The 22,689-nt window shown below is 34.1% G+C and overlaps 1 protein-coding gene across 3 annotated transcripts in view; it reads right to left on the reverse strand.

The window, feature by feature from the left end:
• LOC125231084 (protein drumstick) overlaps window positions 1-22,689 on the reverse strand; it is a 35,357-nt gene that overhangs the window by 12,242 nt on the left and 426 nt on the right. The gene's annotated exons all lie outside the window — the stretch shown is intronic.

A 22,689-nucleotide genomic window follows, 5' to 3' on the forward strand; every position in this document is an offset into this window, starting at 1 on the left:
CGTCAAACACGTGCATCGTGTCTTACGTCATTTCATCATTAAAATAAACAGTAAAGCAAGTCAAAACGCACCAGCAATGAACGCATTCATACGTAGATTTCATTGTATGCCCGATCATAAGTATCTGCTAATAATCTGAGATCTGTTTATTTCGGTGTAGTAACTAGATTTTTATTGACTGGCAGAGCTTTCGCCGGCTTAATAGTTATGTTACGAGGCCTAATGAGTGACCTGACCTGTCATGAACCTTGGAGAACACATAATTGCTTTAAAGACGCATCTACGTGAAGCCTATGAACTGTAGTGTGAGTGCAACACCTCACTCACACTGCTTCACCTTACCCTATATATAAGAAGCTACTGTGTAACATAAGGCAGAATAAACCTATATCGATACCTTTGGGTTCAATTGGCGTAAAGGACAAAATGCAGGTTTTCAGGAGAAGCAAAAAACAACTTTTTTTTTAGAAAAATGTTTATATCTTTTTGGTTTTTTGACCTATATTTGTGACGTATATAGAAAAATATGTAGATTTTTAGTATCCTTCACCTAGTGTAGCAACCGTAGTGATAAACTAAACGGTTTAGAAGTTAGATGGTTGTAAAGGACACGTCAAAATGCTATGGACGTCCTTTACAACCACGATTTTTTTGAACAATTAGAGTTGATAGGGTCGTAAATGACGGTCTTAGATGATTTTTATACAAATTCGGGGCGTAAATGTAACCGGAATGGTACAAATGGCAACTGTTTTTAGCTTAGTTTACAATTGAGAAACTTGAAAAATGTATCAAAACGTAGTTAATATGGCATAGAATAGCCACATTAGTGTTACAGTGTATATTTATCTAAACATTTAGCAGAGACAAAGAACAAGACTATTTTATATCCAGTTTTGCAATAAAGAAACAACATTTGCTTAAAAACTATCTAGTATTTTGGAAAGTTGTTATTTTAGTACTCGCCGCTGTCTCAACTCTCAATAAGTTACGCATTCAGTATTTAATTCTAGCAGGGAAACGCTTTCGTAGTTTAAGTAAATATAAAAACACTAATGGTAATCACGTAAACTTTAATCAGCAACTGTGAACAGTAGACTATATTAATACGACAGTAATTTTAAGTATAAAGTAGAAAGAAGTTCTAAGAATAACTAAGAGTTAAGTACCAATTTATAAACGCAAGTTAAGACGCGTATACAAACTGTGACCAACTAATAAATAATAGTAACTGTACTCAAGACTACCTACTATGTTGATGCATATTTTTGATAATTTTAAAACAGAAGATTGTTATTTAGTCTTTAACCTGTTAAGTAAGAATAATCTTAATTATGAGTTCAATCCTAGAAATATTATAGTCAACGCTTTAAGTACCTGTGGGTACATAGCCAAGTCACCAAACGCTAACGCTCATTCGCTAGCGAAACGCACCTGTTATTGTCGCACTAAATGTTAGTATAGTCTACTGTTAAAGTTTACTGGCGGCGTAGCTGAATGGCAATCGTCGACGCCAGACGCCGACAAAAATGCAGTCTGGTGCAATACGCAAGAGCGATAAAGCTATAGCTATAGCTACGAAAAAAATATATAGCTACGAAATAGATATTATCGTGAGCGTTTGTGCATACGTTGTGGGTACGTACCCTGATTACCATAGTGTTTTTTTTAAATTACCTACATCTCGTCGCAGTATAATAATACTACGAAAGCGTTTCCCCGCTAGAATTAAAGGCTGAATGCGTAACCTACTGACTATTCAACAGCGGCGAATACTAAAAAAATAACTTTGAGCTTGTTGCCAAAGTATTAGTAGATCGTTTTTAAGCAAATTTTGTTTCTTTATTACAAAACTGGATATAAAATAGTCTTGTTCTTTTTTGTTTCTAAGATAGCTTAGATAAATAATACACTGCATTAAACTAATGTCTATTCTATGCCATATTAAGTACGTTTTGACACATTTTTCCAGTTTTTAATTGTAAACTTAGCACAACATTTGTACCATTTCGGTTACAATTACGCCCCGGTTTTGTATAAAAATCATCTAAGACCGTCATTTACGACCCTATCAAATCATGGGTGTAAAGGACGTTAATAGCTTTTGACGTGTCCTTTACAACCATCTATCTTCTAAATCGTTTAGTTTATCACTACGGTTGTTACACTAGGTTAAAGATACTCGTAATCTGCATATTTTTCTTATACACGTCACAAATATAGGCCAAAAAAACAAAAAAGTGGGTTTATCTTTCTCTTGGAAACCTGCATTATATGTCCTTTACGACAATTGAACCCAATGATATCGATTACAGTTGCGGATAAAATATTTTTAGTGCTGGTCGTAAAGGACGAAGAACAAAAAAACTTGTCCTTTACGCCCAACTTTACCACACTACTATAGAAAGTGATCCTTAAAAAGTAAGGGCTTAAAGGGCAATAATATATATCAAGGTGACTTACGACTATATTTTTATTTGTAGATTTCCTTTACGACACAAATAATAATTTATAATTAATGACTTGATATTTACGCCCCTTCAGAAAAGCTATTTTTGCAAGTCCATAGTAGAAAATCTTGGTCGTAAAGGCAACTTTTTAAGAGATATCGAAATTTTAACTACACAGATCGATAGCGCTTGAAATTCTGAACAAAACTGTATATATAACTCATTTTCGCCAAAATGTCCTTTACGCCAATTGAACCCAGAGGTATCGATATTCCATACAATCGACTTGTCTTTTAGTCCCCACATCACATGGCGATCCTGCCAGGATTACAGGGTGCGGCCTCTCATATAGTATGGGTAGGAGTTGTAGTGTGAGTGTGGCCTGTGAACGCTCGTAGAAAAGTAATTTTATCTGTCAAACTTTGCTTATGTCGTGACAGTTGTCAGTTTACTAAGTTTACTGGATTAGTAAAATTTATAAACTAATAAGTTATAAACCATGTAAATTAAACAGTTATAAACCATGTAAATTAACCTAAAAATAATTATATCGTCATCCCTAGGAATGTGATAATATTCAATTCACATTGTTTTGATTGGTGACAGACTTGGCATCTCAGTATCTCCATCACCTGGGGAAAACGATTCTGAAACCTCTCATTGGAGAGTACTTCAATTTAAAACTGTGTAGAAGTCGCATAAACTTCTGGTAGCAAGAATCCACATCATCAAATACAGTGGTCGGTCGACGTCTTACATAAAAGTGAAAAATTCGGCAATCTCTCATCTGGAGCTCGGAATATGCCTTTTATGGCAGTCGGGATTTTAAAAAGCTCTTAATGTCGATAAACATCTGATTCGCTCACGAATTACTCTTTATGAAGTACTTCTCAAGATTTGTGTATACCTATATGAAGCATCTCCGGGTACTTTATTCAACGTTGAAATAATATGGATAGGTATTTAAGTTTGAGAAAGTTAATAGAAAAAGACGCTAAATAAACCCGAAGCGCGAATAGGACTTTTCTCTAAAGCTTCTGCCTCAAAATTTACCGACCACCCCTAGTAAGACCTAGGTTTTACCAAATCCATGTCGGTAAAAGCCCGAAGTAGGTACCTAAACCAAAAATATTTCTCACTTCGGGCTTTTAACAATCGGCATCGTTAAAACCTAGCATTACAGTTTACAGTGATATTTACTTATATAGGTAGGTACTCCTAGGTTTTCCACGGCATGAGTCTGGCATGTCTAATGTAGGTAACCTTTATCGATTAAAAATGATTAACATTACCTAGTCCCACACGATTCATATTACCTATTGCGTAACAATTCGTTTCCCTACAAGTAAATTAATGAAATCAATATCTTCACGGATGTGGGGATGAGTCATCGTCATCGCGGCTTTGACCGGCCTCATCTTAATATTCCGTGATGATTCAACGCAGAAGACAATGTCTGAACTATTGACATTTCACAGAAAATTGCTCATTAGCTTCCTTAAATTCCATTTGTAGTGAGAAAATTACATAGAATTAACAACAGTTTAAGTATTTCACAATAAGAAAAATCTAACTCCATTGTCTCAATCCCCGTGAGTTTTTTTGGCTAGTTTAGTAGGTAGATGCAAACTGAAAAAAGCTCGTAAATATATATTTATTGTTAGTTAATTATTGTCGTTTGATTGAGTTGCGTTCTCACGGACTCTTATTTAGCACGAATTTAGAGTATCAATTCGAGTCAAATTATCCAGTCTGAAGCCAAAATTCGTCTACTGTCGAACAGGCATCCTTCACGTTACACCATAAAATGTAATTATTACCATTTTGCATATAGCCACTAACATCTATTCTCCTTAAGGTCACAGGTTACATATGTTTTAACATACTTATCATATTTACTCATAAGCGTAAAAAAATACTGTTGACAAAATACCGTAACTGTTCCTTGCATAAAGTCGTAAAAGTAACTCGTCAAACGAAACTTGCGGTTGTTTTCGAAAGCTCTGACTCATATTAATGATGATTAATAAAACCTCTATTAATATTATCTTGATTTAGAAGAATGTCGGCGTTAATCATCTCTTAAAAGATCCGCTACCGCCTTTGAAATGCCTTTAAAAGTGAAAACGCTTTATTTATGTGTCTATACATATTTTATTAAACCTTTACTAAATTTATGATTAATGTATCATAAAACCTGCTAGTAATAATCAGATAATTCATTTCACACTAGCCTACAGGTATGATAACAGCGTGTGTTTATTATTTTGCATAGACATTGTACTACGCTTCACAATAAACTTAATTGTCCGAGAACTTATTAATAACATTGTATCGAATATCACACATCCGTTTACTCAACTCATAATTACGCACAAAAACTGCCACTTCAAAGTTAATAATGCAAAATTCCACATCATGCACAATGAACTGGCTAGTACTACAAAAACGTTCGTTTGTTGCAACTTAGTCAGAGACCCGATAAAGGTAATAAACTCAGCATCTATTGCTTCTTCAGCAATCAACATTGTCTGCAGCAGAGTAATTAACAACGCAATGGTTCGCGGACAAAAGATTTCACTCATACGTAAAAATCCCTATTAAAAGTCTGTGCTTGATGGCCGAGAACTGTTGAACTATTGAACTAGAGATCAAAATTAAATGGACGAGCTATAAACGTTACTAGTTGTTCTTCGGTTCGCAATTAAAATTTATCACAAGGAATAAAAAGCAGAAACGATCGTTATTTCAATGGTAATTCTCCTCTATTCAGAACGTATGAATAACTAAAGTATCTTCGTCATATTTTAGCAAAGGCTTTGGAATCATAAATATTGTAATGCGTAAAGTCTGCTGACCAATGCTAGCGCGTGTTGCAGCAACTGAAGTACATATTTAAAATAAGCTATTAAGCACAGGATATGAAACTATTGAAATACATATATATGTTGCTAGCTGTAAAAACCTACTTCATTTTATTCCCTTATAATATACAATTTATACTATTGATATTTATTTTGTCCCTGATGAGCAAGTAAGTTGAAACTATGCAAGTGTTCTGACAACCATTCACTTGACATCAATTGAATCTGCAGATTAAGATTTATAGTCAAAGAGGTCTTTCAGCTAAGTCGCATTTCAGCAATGAAAATGAACTAATGAACTATCACGACAGCATCAAGATTGGTAACATGTTTTGTCACAGCAATACCTAAATATTAAACCTTGCCATGATTGACATGAATCCATATCCATACTAATATTATAAATGGGAAAGTGTGCGTGTCTGTTTGTTTGTCCGTCTTTCACAGCAAAACGGAGCGACGAATTGACCTGATTTTTTTTGTGGAGATAGTTGAAGGGATGAAGAGTGACCTAGGCTACTTTTTGTCTCTTTCTAATGCGAGCGAAGCCGTAGGCAAAAGCTAGTAAAGTTATAAATAAATGTATAGTTAGTAAACACCAGTGTAGCTTTCAATCCGCTTTTCCTGGATAAAGTTCCTTAATTTTATTTACCAATCGTAACTTTTGATTTACAACCTCGATGTGCAATGATGGTTCAGATTCTTTGTTTGACAAGGTAATTAAATTAGTGTGGCTGTGGACCACCTGGAACCTTGTTGCCCTAAATCGACTGTTAAGTGCTTGGAGGTTTACAACTGTTGCACATAATTTGGAATAATTTATAGCTGTTGAGCTGTTTGCTCCTTCAGTAAGATAATGAATATAATTATGGCTCTAAATGAAAATTGCTTAAGATTCGTCCAAATGCAAAACAACACTGAGAGAAAATACAACCAGTTTTCATGTTCGTTCAACAAGTTTTTTGGTTAAAATAGCGCCTACGTGCTCTTTGGTTCAAACAACAAGCTACTTGTCATTTGAATCGGCAATATATTTGAATCAACAAGTCGATTTTATAAAAACAACCTGACACATATTGTTTTAAACATACGTTTGGCTGATTCAAACGGATAAACCGCAACAAGTCGAACTTGTTAAATTCACAATGCAAATTTCTCTCAGTGAAGTACTACTAAATAAGGAATGACAAAATGGAAAATTAACGAATATTAGAAGCTACAATATCAAAATTACTTATAAACTGCACCCAATCAGTACCTACACCTATTAAATATTAAAGAATGCCGCGAATGATCAAAGGTATGAAAACGTTCAGAATCTATAATAATTAGTAGGTAAACAAAGATAATATTTGTTTTAATTTTTTTTATGTGTTATAAGTTACCTATACGTAGATTAAGGAAATGAAACAACTTTGCAAGCACAGTTTTGCTCAATAACCGAAGTAAAAAATAGCGAAAAGTGAACAACAATTCAAGAAAAACCCTGTCAAAACCTTCTGCTAAACGGAGCCTAAAATATTATTCATATCCATTTCAAACTAGGTACTACACTACGTAAGAATAGAAAAAGGCAACCCTTTGAGAGTGTTCGTGTACGTAATACGCGCGGTGTTTAAAGTATGTATTTATCAACTTATTGTACTTCCTTTATATTGCATCAAACACGATCTATGAATGCACATTGAGCTGAAATTTTAATGTGAACAGAAAAACGCAATCCTTTCGAAGCGTTCTTGTATCACTTTTTAATTAAAGACACACGTAAAACTGATACACCGGTCAAATCTTACATGAAAATCGGCTAAAAAAACAAAGTGTGATGTAAAGCTGGATTTTTGGTATGTTATTTGGAGTCCTTGGGGGAATGTAAGACTATGTTTTGCAAGCAAAAAAAAAGTGTGCTAACTTCGTAATTTAAAAAAAAAAGTAAAAAAATCGGACTTTTTTTGGTTTTTATTTTTTTATTAAAAAACTATGCGTTTTTGGTCAAAAGTTGCTTTATAATGTTGAAAGCGCATTAAATTTCAAACAGTTTGACATCTTTTTTATCAATGTCCGTCAAATAGTTTTCGAGATATGAAGCGTCAAAAAAGGTTAATTTTTGACGCATTTATAAAATGTAGCGTTTTGCCAATATTTTTGGACAAATATCTGCAAAATACTTCATGATATGATATATATTGCAATACAACATTGTATAAATTTATTTTGCTTTAGTTTTAGTGCAAGTAAAAGTCAGTAAGAAGAATAGTTACTTTGGTAAACAAAAAAATCTATAAATAGAGAAGCCAAGAGTCTGGTAGATTGGTTAAGGTATTAGTTTACGCTAAAAGTTTTAGGTTGAAAGTGTTATCTATTCGATCTTACTTTCTTTGATATCCGTTTATCTGATAAAATTGTCTAAGCTAACTTTGCATCGATTTGACTATTACCAATGAAGAAATAAAATACAGTAAAATTTTGAAGTTTAGTAAATTAATTTAATTTAATTTAATTTATTTATTATATCAGACAACAAAGGGCCCATAATGGTTAGTACTTATACATTATTGGATATTTTAAAAACTACCTGTTAGTATAACATAAACAAAAAGTCGACACAATAATACAACAATAAAACACTCACCTAGTGGCCTAAATTAGAAAAATAAAACAGAATTAGTTACATTTTACTTTTTCCTTTTTGAGGGTCCTGGTTCTACATCTTGATGGCACAACTCCTGTAGTGATAGAAAGTCCACTTGAGTTGTATTTGACCACCGATTGCTGTGGAATAAACTACGGGAACGGAAAGCGCCCACGCCAATTATTAAGATACTGGAGAAGTGGTATTCCCAGCAGAAGAACGTAGTAAGATGGAAGTCAACTCTGTCCACAGCCAGCGGGCTAAACTGTGGCGTGAGACAAGGAGGCAGTATGTCTCCGGCTCTCTTCAGCGTGTACATGGATGGGCTGTCGCAGGCTTTGACCAGTACCGAGGTTGGCTGCTCCATCAATTGGCAAATGATAAATCACATCGCATATGCAGACGATAATATATGGTCCTACTAGCACCATCTGTGGGAGCTATGCGTAAGATACTTGCAGAATGCGAGAGATACGCCAGCCAGCATAACATGAGATACAATCCGGACAAGTCTGAATTTATGCTCATGGAGGCAGCACATATGCCCACACATGTACCACCTCTTTTGCTTGATGGAGTTCAATTGCGGAGAGTACACGAAGTCAGATATCTTGGTCACATCTTGTCCAGTTTAAAAGACCAGGAGGACATAGAAAGGCAGAGGCGAGCCACCGCAGTAAGGGCAAACCTGTTGGCTAGAAGATTCGCCAAATGTAGTGACAACGCAAAACTAGTGACAGCGCAAAAAGACAGCTGTTCCTCAGTGTATACTGTCGAGTTATGGTTCGACTACACCTGCGCGGCGGTGAGAGACCTGCGCGTGCAATACAACACATACTATGTAGTCTATGTACTGATATTTCGTTAAACGGAGAATACTATGATTCGGGCACGTCCACGACAAACGACAACGCTCGTGAGATTGCATCGATGTTATTGACCCTCAGTGATATGCTTTAAAAACCAGTCCGTACAAGAACAATTTCGGAACAATCTGATTCAATTAATGAGGGTTTTCTACTCGTAAATATTTTTTTCCGCCAAGCGTCGATCCTGAGGTCTTTTTGACCGTAAACTTAACTAACTAAATAAATGTTGATTTGATATACGCAAATATGTGACTGAGTAATACTTGAACAGCCCCCAAATAATCATAATTCATTCTCCGCTACACCCTCCTGTAAATATATGTAAACTATCCCATTTGGCCATTACCATCCACCGATTATTTCTGATCCAGTTATACTAGACTTACGATATAATCCTATTTTTTTAAATAACTGGCACACTTTTGGTCTTAAATGAAAGCTAGTGAAATTTTCTACATTTTTATTTTACAATTTATGTAATAGCCTGAGTTGTTTTGCTGATATCTGTCTCAAAATATTAGCAAAATGAATATTTTCATAGAAAGGGGAAAAATGTTCTTTTTTTGACGCTTCATATCTCAAAAAATATTTGACGGACATTGATACAAAAGATGTCAAACTGTTTGGAATCTAATGCGCTTTCAACATTACAAAGCAACTTTTGACCAAAAATGTATAGTTTTTTAATAAAACGGCAAATACCAAAAAAAGTCTGATTTTTTTACTTTTTTTTTTAAATTACGAAGTTAGCACACCATTTTTTTGCTTGCAAAATATAGTCCTACATTCCCCCAAGGACCCCAAATAACATACCAAAAATGCAGCTTTACATCACACTTTGTTTTTTTATTTCTCTTTTTGACCAGTGTATGATGAAACCTCAAAGGTCCTCTCAATAGCATTTGACGTGAATACACGCGGTATTTAAAGTATTTATCAACTTATTGTACGTCCTTTATATTGCATCTAACACGGTCTATTAATGCGTATTGAGCCTTTTCAGCTTTTGTAGAGAAACAGCCTAGTCAGCGTGTGTCCATTCGGCTTTCTAGGAATGTCGGCGTTGGTATCCTTTGTTAATATTAGCTGTAACGGTTTAATTGTGTTTGTGTTTATAAATGGTTAATTAATCATGTTAATTTATTGTGTAAAACTTTCGATTATTAATAGGTTATTGAATAATTTTATTAAAATTATAAATATTCATTGTATTAGTAAATTCAATCCTAATTCCAGATAGGAAAGTGCCTAAGAGTGGCATTAAACTTAAGTAGTATTTTTTTATAAGAAACAGCTAAATCATTTGACCACAAAGTTTGATAAAGTTTGTTGTTGTTAATTATTTCATGTTCTTCCTACCTTTTGGGAATACAGACGAGCAAGAAGTTATTAATAAAGTTAGATATTACTGTTTGTAAAGCATGAAATTTCATAAGAATGTTAATACGTCGGTCTTTAAATTATGAACACAGTTTTTAGATAACGTTTTAGTCAAAAACTATTAAGTGAAATTATTAATTTTCTCTACCATTCCGGGTTGACACCTTTCGACACAATACAAAGGTTAGGTATGTTTTCAATATTATGTGTGTCATTCTATGGAACAATGGAGCGTCTGTCTTTATCATCCAATCGTTAAATCGTACAGGAATGAAAGAGACACAAGATCGACATCTCACAAATATGAGGTCGGAATGTGTTGATAGAATGTGGAACATGAGCTGAATCATGGTTCTTCAAATTTATTAAATAAAATTGTAGAAATCAAGGTTTTTTATATAAGTATTGTAGGTACAGCTATAAAATACTTAACCATTACCAAATACGTTTGGTGTTAATAAGTCTGTAATAAATATTGGATAAATTCGCACAAGCAGGCCTCAGTACCGTGGCGCAGTTGGAAGCGCGATGGCCCCGGCAAGGCCTAAGGTCGCAGGTTCGAGTCCTGCCGGAGGTGTGAATTTTTCCAGTTTTCCTTTAATTTAAAAATATTTAATATCGCTCGCAGACGTTTCTGCATGATAAAAAACAAATATTGGAACCTTCAAAAATACATATGCGACGATTAATTTCACCTATCACATAGTACGAATACCTACGAATAGAGTAATAGAGAAATAATTTTATTAGAAGGAGTAAAAATTCGGGTTTTACCTACTAATGACTACTAATACCTACATAAGAATGGCCAAAATTTACCATTAGCTGTATCCACCATGAAAGCACATTGAAAATCAACCCATATGAAATAACAAGAGGCATTAAGTACAAAAGACACATCAACAAAATTATCGGTAATCTAAAAAAGTTCAACAACGCCTAAAGAATAATTTACTACACTTCAAGGAGAATGAGACATAGAGATATGTTCATAGACAATAATATTTTGACTGTAGTATCGCTGTATCTTTACCGTAATATGTTTGTATATCCATCGTAATAAAGCATCTTATTCTACGATTGGGGATAGTCAAAATTATAACCTAAGGAACAATGACAAACTAGCTTTATCTGTATCTAGTTATGCACACTTTAACAAAAGTCTAGGTAATAATGCTATCAAGGTATACAATAAGCTAACCAAAGATTTGAGAGACTGTGATGACATTAAATTATTTGACAGAAAAGTGAAAGAATATTTTATAAATAGACCATATTACTCAAATGACGAATATTTTGCTAATTTATTCAATTAATTTGACATTTTTTTTTTCATCTCAATCTTTTAAATTGTATCTGTGACGTATTTTGAAATCTGTTTAATGTTAATCTGGTTTTTATCTTAAGAATGTTGTTATATTAGTATAAGGATTTTTAAACTGTATTTGCATGCATGTACCTATGCTTTAATTTTAGCAAATAAATCAAATCAATGGTCACCCGTATTCCTAGCGAGGGCCATTCATCTTTAAAACAACATTTATTAAAAAAAAAAACCTACTAAATTATTAGGCTCAGAATAGGTACTAAAAAGTAAAAATAAAATCTGAATGAAGCGAAAGTTTTAATCTATATTCTATCAGGCAGAAACATTTGTGAACGATACTACAAAATTGTATCTGCCGTGACGCAAACACTTATCATTCAATTAATTATTATTAGGTGCCTATTTGTGCTAGCTTCTGTAGGCAAATTATAATTAAATGTAAATGATGAATTGATGATGCCATGTGTACACCTACGCAACTAATAAGAGTAACTTGTGTATTTTAATTAACTATATAACTAATGAGGTACATATTATATAATTTAAGATATTTAATTACAATTATTATTCTACAACTGATTTAATATCAATTTACTTTTAATGCACAACGTACTGAAACTCGAAACCCAAAACTGTTCGTGAGTTTTTCAGCTGTTGTTTTCATTTAAATTCACATTTTTTTTTTATGAAATACGATACGACGTAAATTAGCGATTTTAAAGCTTAACTTCTTTAATCTATACTACTTAGTTTGGTTTCTGAGCCTCTACCATTTAGGTAAGTATTTAACGGCTGATAATACATTTGATTACCCGATGGTGTAAAACGGTTACTTAACAAAAATAACGTTTATGCTGTCGAATAACATGTTCTAAAACGTCATAAACTCACGGTAGACCCTCTGGCAACATTGATAGGCGACTTCAACTTTATCTCTTTCCGCTCCGCCATCGAAGGGTCACCAACTTGAAAATTGCCTGAGCCCAGACGGCTATAAAGGCGATTTTACGTCATCTATAACTTAGTGGCTACGTGATTTAATCGAAATCGCTTTCAAGAATTACATAGGCGCAGTACATAATGACGGTAATAATAACAATTTAAATTCAAGTTCGCTCGCTAAACCGCGGCCAAATTATAATATACAAATGAGTGAGCAGAAATAACGAAACAGTTTATGTCTCGTGCGTTCCCACAGGAACGGTATGCGATGCGCTGGCACAGGAGTGGGAGTGGAGATGCCGTTTTAAATATTTTAGAAAAATATGAAATCTAAAGTATCTGTAATATCTGTATGTTTGTTATATGAGTATGTAGGCATCTGTTATTTAAATATTTTGTAAATTTACAATCATACTCAGTAATTTATATTCATCACAATAAGCGAACAGTACTTAACCATATAAAACAGACTTTAAAAAAGGGTCAAGTAGCCTATTAAGGAAGTGTAATTGCCGTTTCTTCGGAATCTTTGTTTAGTACTTTAAATACTTTATAAATAAAATATATTTTAATAACTAAATAAAACGTTTAAACTCTAATACTCACTGAATTGTCTCTATAGCATTTTTTCACATTTATAAATGAAAATGCAGCGAAATTAATAGCTGTGCTAACATACTAGGATTTAAAAAAAAGTAAATATGTAGTAGGTAATTTCTTCACACGAGAACTTTAAGAAATTATTTGTATTACGACAGGTATTTATTAGGTCATTGATGAAATATGTGTCTTCCATTTTTTTTATTACACGCAATTATTAACTGCCTATAATAAGGTGTGTTTCAAATTACAGGTATAAGTCTATTATTTTTATTAGCGTTGCTTCTCTAAGTACCTACTCATTTCAACCTGTGTTTGTGCGCTCTATAGGTAAAATGTTTACCTAGTAATAAGACGAAAAAAATAAGAATATGCATATTATTATTTATAATGTTCACTTTAACGTGTAATGATGATATGAATATGTATGACAGGTTATGAATGATATTTTTACTTTTAGTATCGATAATTATAATCACAAACCGTCTCCACGCCGCTCCTAAGCTTCCCAGCCTGATATATTAGGCCCTCGCTCGAATCGCCCCCGGCGCTCGCGTCGATCTCGGCCCGAAGGGCTTGATAAAGTTCCGGATTTACTCCAGGTGAGAATTATATCGTTATTTTCGCGTTGTGGGTAAATAAAAGTACCTACAGCTTTAGTTAATCGGTGTGAACTATTATAGATAAAGTTTTATGTTATTGCTAATATTTTTAACCTTTTACAGGGCAACAGTCTTAAAAAAGACCGGCCTGTATCATCATAATGTTTTTATAATAAAATAATATACATAATTGTGACTCCTTTAAATCCATAGAATGAAAAAGAAAAAAGAATTAGTACTTACAATAATGAAAAGGAAAACAGCTTATTTAGGACATGTATATAGACATGACAAATACAAAATTGTTAAAGGCATAATAGAAGGAAAAATCGAAGGCACAAGGGGCAGAGGAAAATGAAAAACTGCAAATAGAGAGGAGTTCCGGACTGTGGTAGCCGACATCCGAAGAGGATATGGCACCTGAAGAAGAAGAAATCCATAGAATGACAAGGAAATGAGACTTGAATAGGACTTTTGCAGTCTTGCCTGTTAAAATACTTCTCATCATGATACAAAATTTAAAAACGCGAAATTTTTGTCAGGTTAGTCGTAAAACAAATCAACTTACACTTTTACATTAATCTATAACCCGTTCCAAATACCTATATCTCAATTTTCTCATTTTCAGTATGTTTTCTTGGCTATCTGTTCTAGTCATCTATATTATTAATATTATAAACGGGAAAGTGTGTGTTTCTGTTTGTTTGTCCGTCTTTCACGGCAAAACGGAGCGACGAATTGACGTGATTTTTTAAGTGGAGATAGTTGAAGGGATGGAGAGTGACATAGGCTACTTTTTGTCTCTTTCTAACGCGAGCGAAGCCGCGGGCAAAAGCTAGTTACCACATAAATAGAACGTGCATCCACGTTAACTTTAGCTCACATGTCTACCCATGTTTAAGTAGTTAAAAACTGTAGGTACACAACATGCCCCTTTCTCTGAACCTCCTCAGAGGGCGGACCTCCGTTATATACCGCTACCCGACGCCGCCTACGCTATGTAAGCGAGGGAGCCGCTACTGGTTTACGCGGCGGCCAATCAAAGGGGGCCACATATGTGCTCCGGGCGAAACGGGAGCTCTGCGTATTGTTTTTATGTAAAGTTTGTTCTGCTGTTCAAAAATGTTTTCTGTACTTTTTTTATTTAGCTTCGGCATTCGATTATATACTACAGTAACAAGCTCACAGAGCAAGTTCTTTAATGACTAGGTACTATTAAGCCTAACAGGCAGAAATACCTAGTGATAGTCTAGTGTATTAAACAGTTATGTAGTTCATAATCACGTAAAACGTCGAAACGGGAGCTGATTGTATTGTAGGTAGTTTGTAAAAGTGGGAAAAACGGTATTTTTAAGAATATGCTGATCTAATGGTACGCAGCTAACTGTTTGCATTTAGCTTCGGCCTTTTAAGTACTTATTAGATACCAATTGAGCATACAGACCTCTCAGAATTACCTACTGAAGCATTTTCAATAGTTTTGAGCTTGAAAATATTGAGCAATAAATATTTTGATAGGTCTACTCCTCAATCCTCTCCTTAATCTAAATTCCTATTTCATGAAACTTGGGTAACACATCGCGAACGTGTTTACTACAACACTGGCGCTAGTGGCGACCAACTACCTATGTTTTATAGACTTTATAGTCTCACACGGTCATTTTTGTGGGCAGCGTGGGCGACTTTCTACCTCCTGGAGCGTCGTAGGTCGCGATCGGCCCACGACTTTGGCCGTTAGAGGCGAATATTGCGTAACGCGGAAGAAAACAGGGCCGTTAAAATTGTTAATGACAGTGTTGGATTTGGGCAGCGTGTAATTTAAATCGGATGTCTGATTTGATAAAAAAAAGAATTGCTCTATACTTATTATAGTGCCTACAAAGCTTATAGATAAGTTCAGTCAGCCTCAAATGTAAGGATAAAAGGTAAACACCGAAATAATCTGATCTTGGAGTAGTTAAATTTCAAATAGAGGATACCTACTCGTATTTATGGTTATAATTATAACTTTCCCGTTCTGATGCAAAAGTAACACTTCTAAATACATAGGGAGTATAGAGTCCTATCTCATTTAACTCATTTTATTAAGTTCTTAGGTAGTTATTAAATAATTGTAAATACATTTGAAGCATACATACGTGTGCATAAAATCACAATGATAATAAAAAACGCAAAAGTCAGGTAAGGAACAGCGGGGCAAATCTCGACTGGGGGCGAATATAACTGGTCCATTTTTTCCATCTTTTACAATGTTTGCATTATTAAATAGAGTGTCCACCGGTTATATATGGTAGGCGGGTTCAATGGATACTTGTAGAACTCAACATCATAGTGTAATAATGGAAAAAATTGATTAGTTACAATTGCCCTCAGTCGAGACAAGATTTGTCCCGCTGTACCTTATTTAAATTTTGCACGTTGGCGGCTAACTCAAATAATCAATCATTCATCTAGCGTAGAATGAACTCAGTCAATTATCAAAAAGCAATTTAGTGAAATTCTTTCACAAACCGGTTCATTAAACACCCTCGCTCCTCCGAGTTACGCGCCCCGCCCCTTCCCTGATTGGTGCACGGTAGCTTGATCAAGCGCTCACGCATGTCAAATAAAGCATCATAGTATCATCAATAATAATTTAAACCGCCGGCTTACGCAATGCCAAGAGCTCTCATTGCATTATGGAATGGTGCGTTAATCATTTTGATTGTATCAAAGTAGATAAAGTAAATCACAGGTAGCTAATTGACAAACAAGAATCTGCTACCAAAAATGTCACTCCTATGTTATTTAAAAGTAGATGATGAAAAAGATAATGATATTTAAATACATGATTATAATTTTATTATGTATGGTACTTAGCATAATTTTTATTAAAAGTTACATTTAATTATTATACGTAGGTACTCATGTGTAGGCAATATTCTGTCGTCGTCGCGAATTTTTTTGCTAAAATTGCCAAGAAAATAGAGCCAGTAAGTTTTCTTCTTGGGATTTCTACTCGCTGTAATGTGTTTAAAGAATTTCATATAGCGGTGCCTAGGCTCTTGTGACTCTCAGCTTAAACAGGACGAATAATAACAAGTCTTTCTACATATTTCCTTAAGAAAGGAAATGAGTTTCGTCCAAGTCGTCAAAAAACGCCAGGTACTTCACCTGTGGCGCTCCGCTTTCAAAGTGTTGGTTCAACGCCTTGGACAAACAGCGCCGGCGCGAACTGACCTCTACAAACAGATCAATGAGTGAATTGTGAATGAATGCTAACCACTTTGGTAAAAAAGTGTTTACACGTTTTAGGATTATGATTATGACAACAAAGTGGAACAAAGAATAGTTCCGTGAGTGAAGTTGGTGACCGGAATATATTGAACACAGAAGTGAATGCTTACCTACTAAGATGATCAAATGAGGAACTACATAATATTTTCTGCAATATAAATGTGGTTTTGGAAATCATACTGTAGATTGCCTTACCCGTATTTTTTCCTATATTCAAATAAACTATAGTAGAGGCAAATACGATTGACTAACAGGGGTAAGCCAAGCCAGTGAAACTCAGTATTTAACTGTAAAGCATTTTGTTCTTTCCACTAATTTTGTTTTACAGGGATTTGTCTTTCAGCGGTTACGTTTTTCTTTTAAATATTATTTGTTATACATATCTACATTTAACATGGTATTTTACCCTTAATGCTAAAAAAATCTCCATTTCTGAAAAAAATAAAGAGCACGTAGCTACCTGAATAAATTCCTAAAATTCCCTTGACTGTCTTAAGTTCTCATAAATGTAACCGAGTTAGAAGAAAATGGACATGTGTAAAGGTTACCTACCTGTTCCCTATTACATAATTTCAAAACAAGGTTATCCTTAAACCGTGAGCTGACTGGTAAAACTATTGTGTCTACAAGGCATATGCATAATGTTATCAGTTATCGGCTCCTCTGTCGGTCCGTCTGTCACAAAGGAGCATGACCTGCGCAAATATGATAAGATATCGATAAACATCTGACGGTTGCGTTATTTGGCTCAACTACTTGGAAGGTTTGCCTTTGTGTAGATAAGATTAAAAAAGTAAGGAGCTGAATGGTTTTTGTTTTAACTAGAAAACTGGCATTTTTATAATTTATAGGTACTATTAGAGAAAGAAATAGGAATCTGTATATGATTCTACTTAATAATCGTAACAAAAAATACTAATGATAAGTAGGTAGGTACAGTCAGCCAAGAAAGTGGTTTACCACTATTCGACTCTATTTCAAACACGAAAAGTGGTAAACCACTTTTATGGCCGACTGTACTAGGTACTTATACTAAAGATAGGTCCTAAAATGGACCATTATTTGAAACTGATTTTTTTTTCGAACCACATAACTAGATTAGATATTAATGTAGTAATTGGATTTCCATTCCTTATTAATCATGTCCTTACTGTATTAGCCGTAACTTAAAAAAATAAATACATAAATATTACCACATACATACATACAATCATGCCTGTATCCCTTGAAGGGGTAGGCAGAGCACATGGAACCACTCAAGTTTCAGTGCCACTTTTGGCAAATAAGGGGTTGAAAGAAAACGAAACCGTGACATAATAATACCATCCACTCGTTATTACAAATAACTAGGTACTTACTAACTTACTTGATTTAAGAAACATTTAAATAATACGTTAAAAAGCATGAAGTAAGTAGGTTCAGTAGGTACCTACGTAACTAAGAACTAAATGCTCCAAACTATGCCCACTGTTTGTCAACCCTAAAAGGCAATGGCGCTCAAACTATAGCGCTCCATTTGTTGATATTTAACACATCCCAGAAAGGAATTCGTTTATCTATCACGTCAAACCAAGAGATAAGCTCAGTCGAAACTCGACCAAGCTTTGTTTTTTATCTAGGACAAACAAATGTTTCCTGTGGCGTTCTTGCACTCTCTTATGACAAATTAGTCGCGTTTAAAACGGCGTTTGTTATGTACAAATAAGGTATCGCTTATTGACTTTTGAAGTTTGAATGGCTACATTGGTTACCTGTCCAGTGTCCGGTCGGTAAATATATAAGGAACTTAAGAGTGTGTTTTCTGTTAGAAGAGAAGAAATGGATGATTTTGCTTTGCTAAAATTCTCTTTCGTGCACAATTTTTTTATACAGAACTTTTCATTTACCTTGAAGGAATGGCAGGTTAGTATGTACCTGATTCTAATGCATAAGTAACTACTTTCGTAAGACAAACTATTCCACTTGTCAGGCGTATCATTTGATTAAGTCAGGTGAACACTGAACAGCACAAGTACATCAATACTTTCCCTTCAACATATTCAACTTGAAACAAAGACAGTTTGATTTGCATCCCATTTGCATTCCAATTATTTGATATCAAACCTAGTTTGCATCTAAGGTCAAGCATCAAAATGCTAATTCAACTTTCGCGGCATAACAAAAGCAGTAATAAATAATCATTGCCGGGACATTATTCCTCCCCTGATCATAAACATGGGATGTGTTAATACGTGTTCTGGTCTGTTCTTCTCAAGACTCGCGAACATTGGCTTCAGGAACGACCAATATGTTTGATCCCCTATCATATATAGCTGTTATGAGCATCGGGTCAAATTAATCTACTGGTTTTGCTGAGGCAATAGCTGCATAAGCAATGGATCTGCATCTTTTTGTCGCTGCGACGGCGATGTCAAAAGAGAGCTCGGGCGCCCCGCCGCGACGTTTGGAACGCGATTCGAATTTTGAATTTCGAACGCTATTTTTAAAGTGAGAAAGGAATTGGGTCCTTCAAGAAATCGTTGACACTAACGGAAGGCTGGGCTGCGATACAAGCTGATATTGGGAACAATTTTTAAAATGTCTATTGCATTGCAAACGAGAATTTGTAAAATTTTCTTTCCCGAGAGAAGACCCTGCTTCTTCCTACGCAATTGGCCTCAATGTGTTTCTCGCTGCCTCAGAAAACATTATGATGCGTATGATATGAGTGTAGATAAATTTAATACTTTCTAAAGCTACTTTTAATCCCTATACGCATCGCGCAGTTACACGCCTTTTTTTTTTACCTACATATTTCAAATGGAAAGATTGACACCTACACTAAAATTTTGAAGAGGCATCATTATCTGATATGTATAAAAAAATCTTATATATTCTGCATAACCATATAAAGCTCATGTATTGGTCGACTACGTAACGTCTCGAATTATAAAAGGTATTATACGTAATTAGCTGAATGGCAATCAAACGGCGATCGCGCGGGCGGTGCCACTGCGTTACGCGATGTAGTCTAAGAGACCGTACGAATAAAAATTATTTACTGCGATTCGTAATAAAAATCTACCTTAGAAGTACCTACATATTCTTAATGACTATAGTTTTTTGGGCGATATGGGCTACTGCGTTACGTGATGTAGTCTCAGAGACTGCTCACCCAAAAAATGTTTGGTTTATTTACTGCGATAATAAAAAACTCTTATATCTTAAAAGTATTATTAAGGTAGTTATCTAACATGGATTGATAATGACTTACAGGCCATATTTTGAATGATGTCATTACATTGCCGCCTCGCCTGCCTCAATAGTGCTAAAACATGTTCAGACATGTAGATTTGGGTGAATTGCACAACATTTCAATCTGATAATCAAAATAACTAATAAAACTACTATGTATTTTCAAAATAATTTTAAATATTTCTTTCATTTCTTTTCCAACTAATACTAAATTACGTATATCTACATAATTAACATGATCTCAGTTTTTACTAGACACCAGTTTTTAAAGAGCGACGGCTCTCGGCCTACGAAGCCCACTTTGTTGGTAATTAGGGATGTAAATTCGGTCAAGCCTGGGGCTTTACGATGTTTGTGCAAGAGCGAATTAGCCCGTCGCTCGACAGCTAAATGGAATCTTTTTGTATTTTGTATAACCCTATTTTTGTTGCGTGAGATGAATTGAGATTAGATTTAAAGTGATTGATAAATTACTATATTGCCTATGTGTTTATACATTTTTAGGAAAGTAACTATGCACACTCATGCATAGTGTCAAATAATTTTGAATTCATGGAAAGAAATGATTGGATTTAATTTAGTTTCTTGAAAATATTATGAGATATAAAAATCAGTTTACAAATTAATATAAACACAGTAACTTGACTGAGTAACTCATACATACTCGTATTCAATAAATATATATGTATGTACTTAGTCTTAAATTAGATTGTTTATCGAGATATGGATCAAAAGTGTTTTAGGTATAGTAATTAAATACTAATTAAATGGTGGCAAACTAAAAATCTACAAAAACAATGCAGTGTGAACAACGAAAACAAGGAAACGAGCTGATTTTGCACTTGTCAATATTATTTAATAACTATAAGAATATAAATAGAGCGTGCGTTAAATCTTGTTAATATTTTTTCTTTACATGCCACTGTAATGAGTATGAGTATGAAAATAATCATATTTTACGTCGGCTCAAAAGAATAGCAACTAAAGTGCGCGTACAATGCGCTTGCACTGACAGTTAAAGGTTACATTTAAACATCGGTTTTATTCCATCCTGTTATTTATGAACTTTAATTAAACCCAAGCGAATAAAGAGTTAATTTATTTTTGTTCTTTACCATTTTCCGCGTTGTTTTTTTTAGAATCGTGATTTAAAACTGGTAATTATGCAAATAGGTGCAATGATTGTTATTAATATTGTAAAAAGAGGAATCATGATGTAATTATGTCGGTTCGTGTTGTTAGATGTAGTTACTTATATTATTATTGCATAATTTAATACATTGTAACTCTTTGATATGATATATTTAATTTGTAGGTAGCTAAGTCTGGGGTAGTTGGTCAGAGTCATAGTCTATTAAAACACGATTAATACTTTTAATTAGGTATATGATCAAGGATATAGTCATCTATACCTAAATTTTCAATACTGACTCAAAAAAAAAGGGATAAATAAATGTATGCAGATTTGAAAACGCCTGTGTCAGAAGAAACGAGAAAGGAATAAGGTGATCCCAAAAGATTAACATTTTTACTTTCTGAGTTTATATGGGACACTATTAGTTAGACAAAAAAATCTAATCATAATAATTCACAATAATATTCGAAATTTATTTCAATGACGCATGATTTTTTTTCGAGTCTCGATCGAAAGTGTCAAAAGCTGCATCTAATGATGCGTCCACCCCCATTCAGCACAACAAAGAGCACCAAAAACGTTCCCAAACTCACAAAACGCCACTTTTCCAACAAACCGTTCCTCTTTTATTGTTAAATAAACCATAAATCGTGATAAAATGGTCATTTTGGCCGTGAATGGAGAGAAAAAAGTATCAAGGACATTTTTTCATTTTTGTCGAGCTAGCGCCGCTTGGCGCTAAGGACCAAGAAGGTTTATAATGCGCCGGTTGTTCAAATAGTGGACATCAAAGGAGCTCATCTGTTATTTATGTTTTATAATCCAATGCATAAATATTGTTGATTAAAGTTTAGAGGCGACGTGAATGATCGTAAATTCGGTTTGATTGAGTAAAAATGTGATAGAAATAAGATTTTGGATTTTAATAAGAATTGGGCATGGAATAAATTCACAGAAAAGGTTGCCGTATAAGCAACTTCTTAAAGAAAGTAAACATTATATCTAAAGTTTGACTTGACTCTACAATTTCAACTCATATGTCATGTATAAAAGACACTAGTTTTAATTTAATTTAAATTAATGTTTTGTATATTGATCAGAATAGTAAAAAAGTTTAAGTTGTGTATTGAAATAAGACATTTGAGTAGATATTAAAATTAAAAACGAAAGAATATGATGAAATAAACGTCAGATATGTCCATATACTAAACACAACACACTTGAATCATGTCATAATCTAAATTTAAAACACAAATCTAAAATTAAAACCCAATCGCACCTCTTATTCTTATATTGGTGGCTTATAAGATTATTTCACTCTCCGTATAAAGTATTGCTTAAACGATTAAGAAATGCGATTAGGCGATAAAATGAAAATATA

Source organism: Leguminivora glycinivorella, chromosome 11 (genome assembly GCF_023078275.1).
Source record: "Leguminivora glycinivorella isolate SPB_JAAS2020 chromosome 11, LegGlyc_1.1, whole genome shotgun sequence".
NCBI lineage: Eukaryota > Metazoa > Arthropoda > Insecta > Lepidoptera > Tortricidae > Leguminivora > Leguminivora glycinivorella.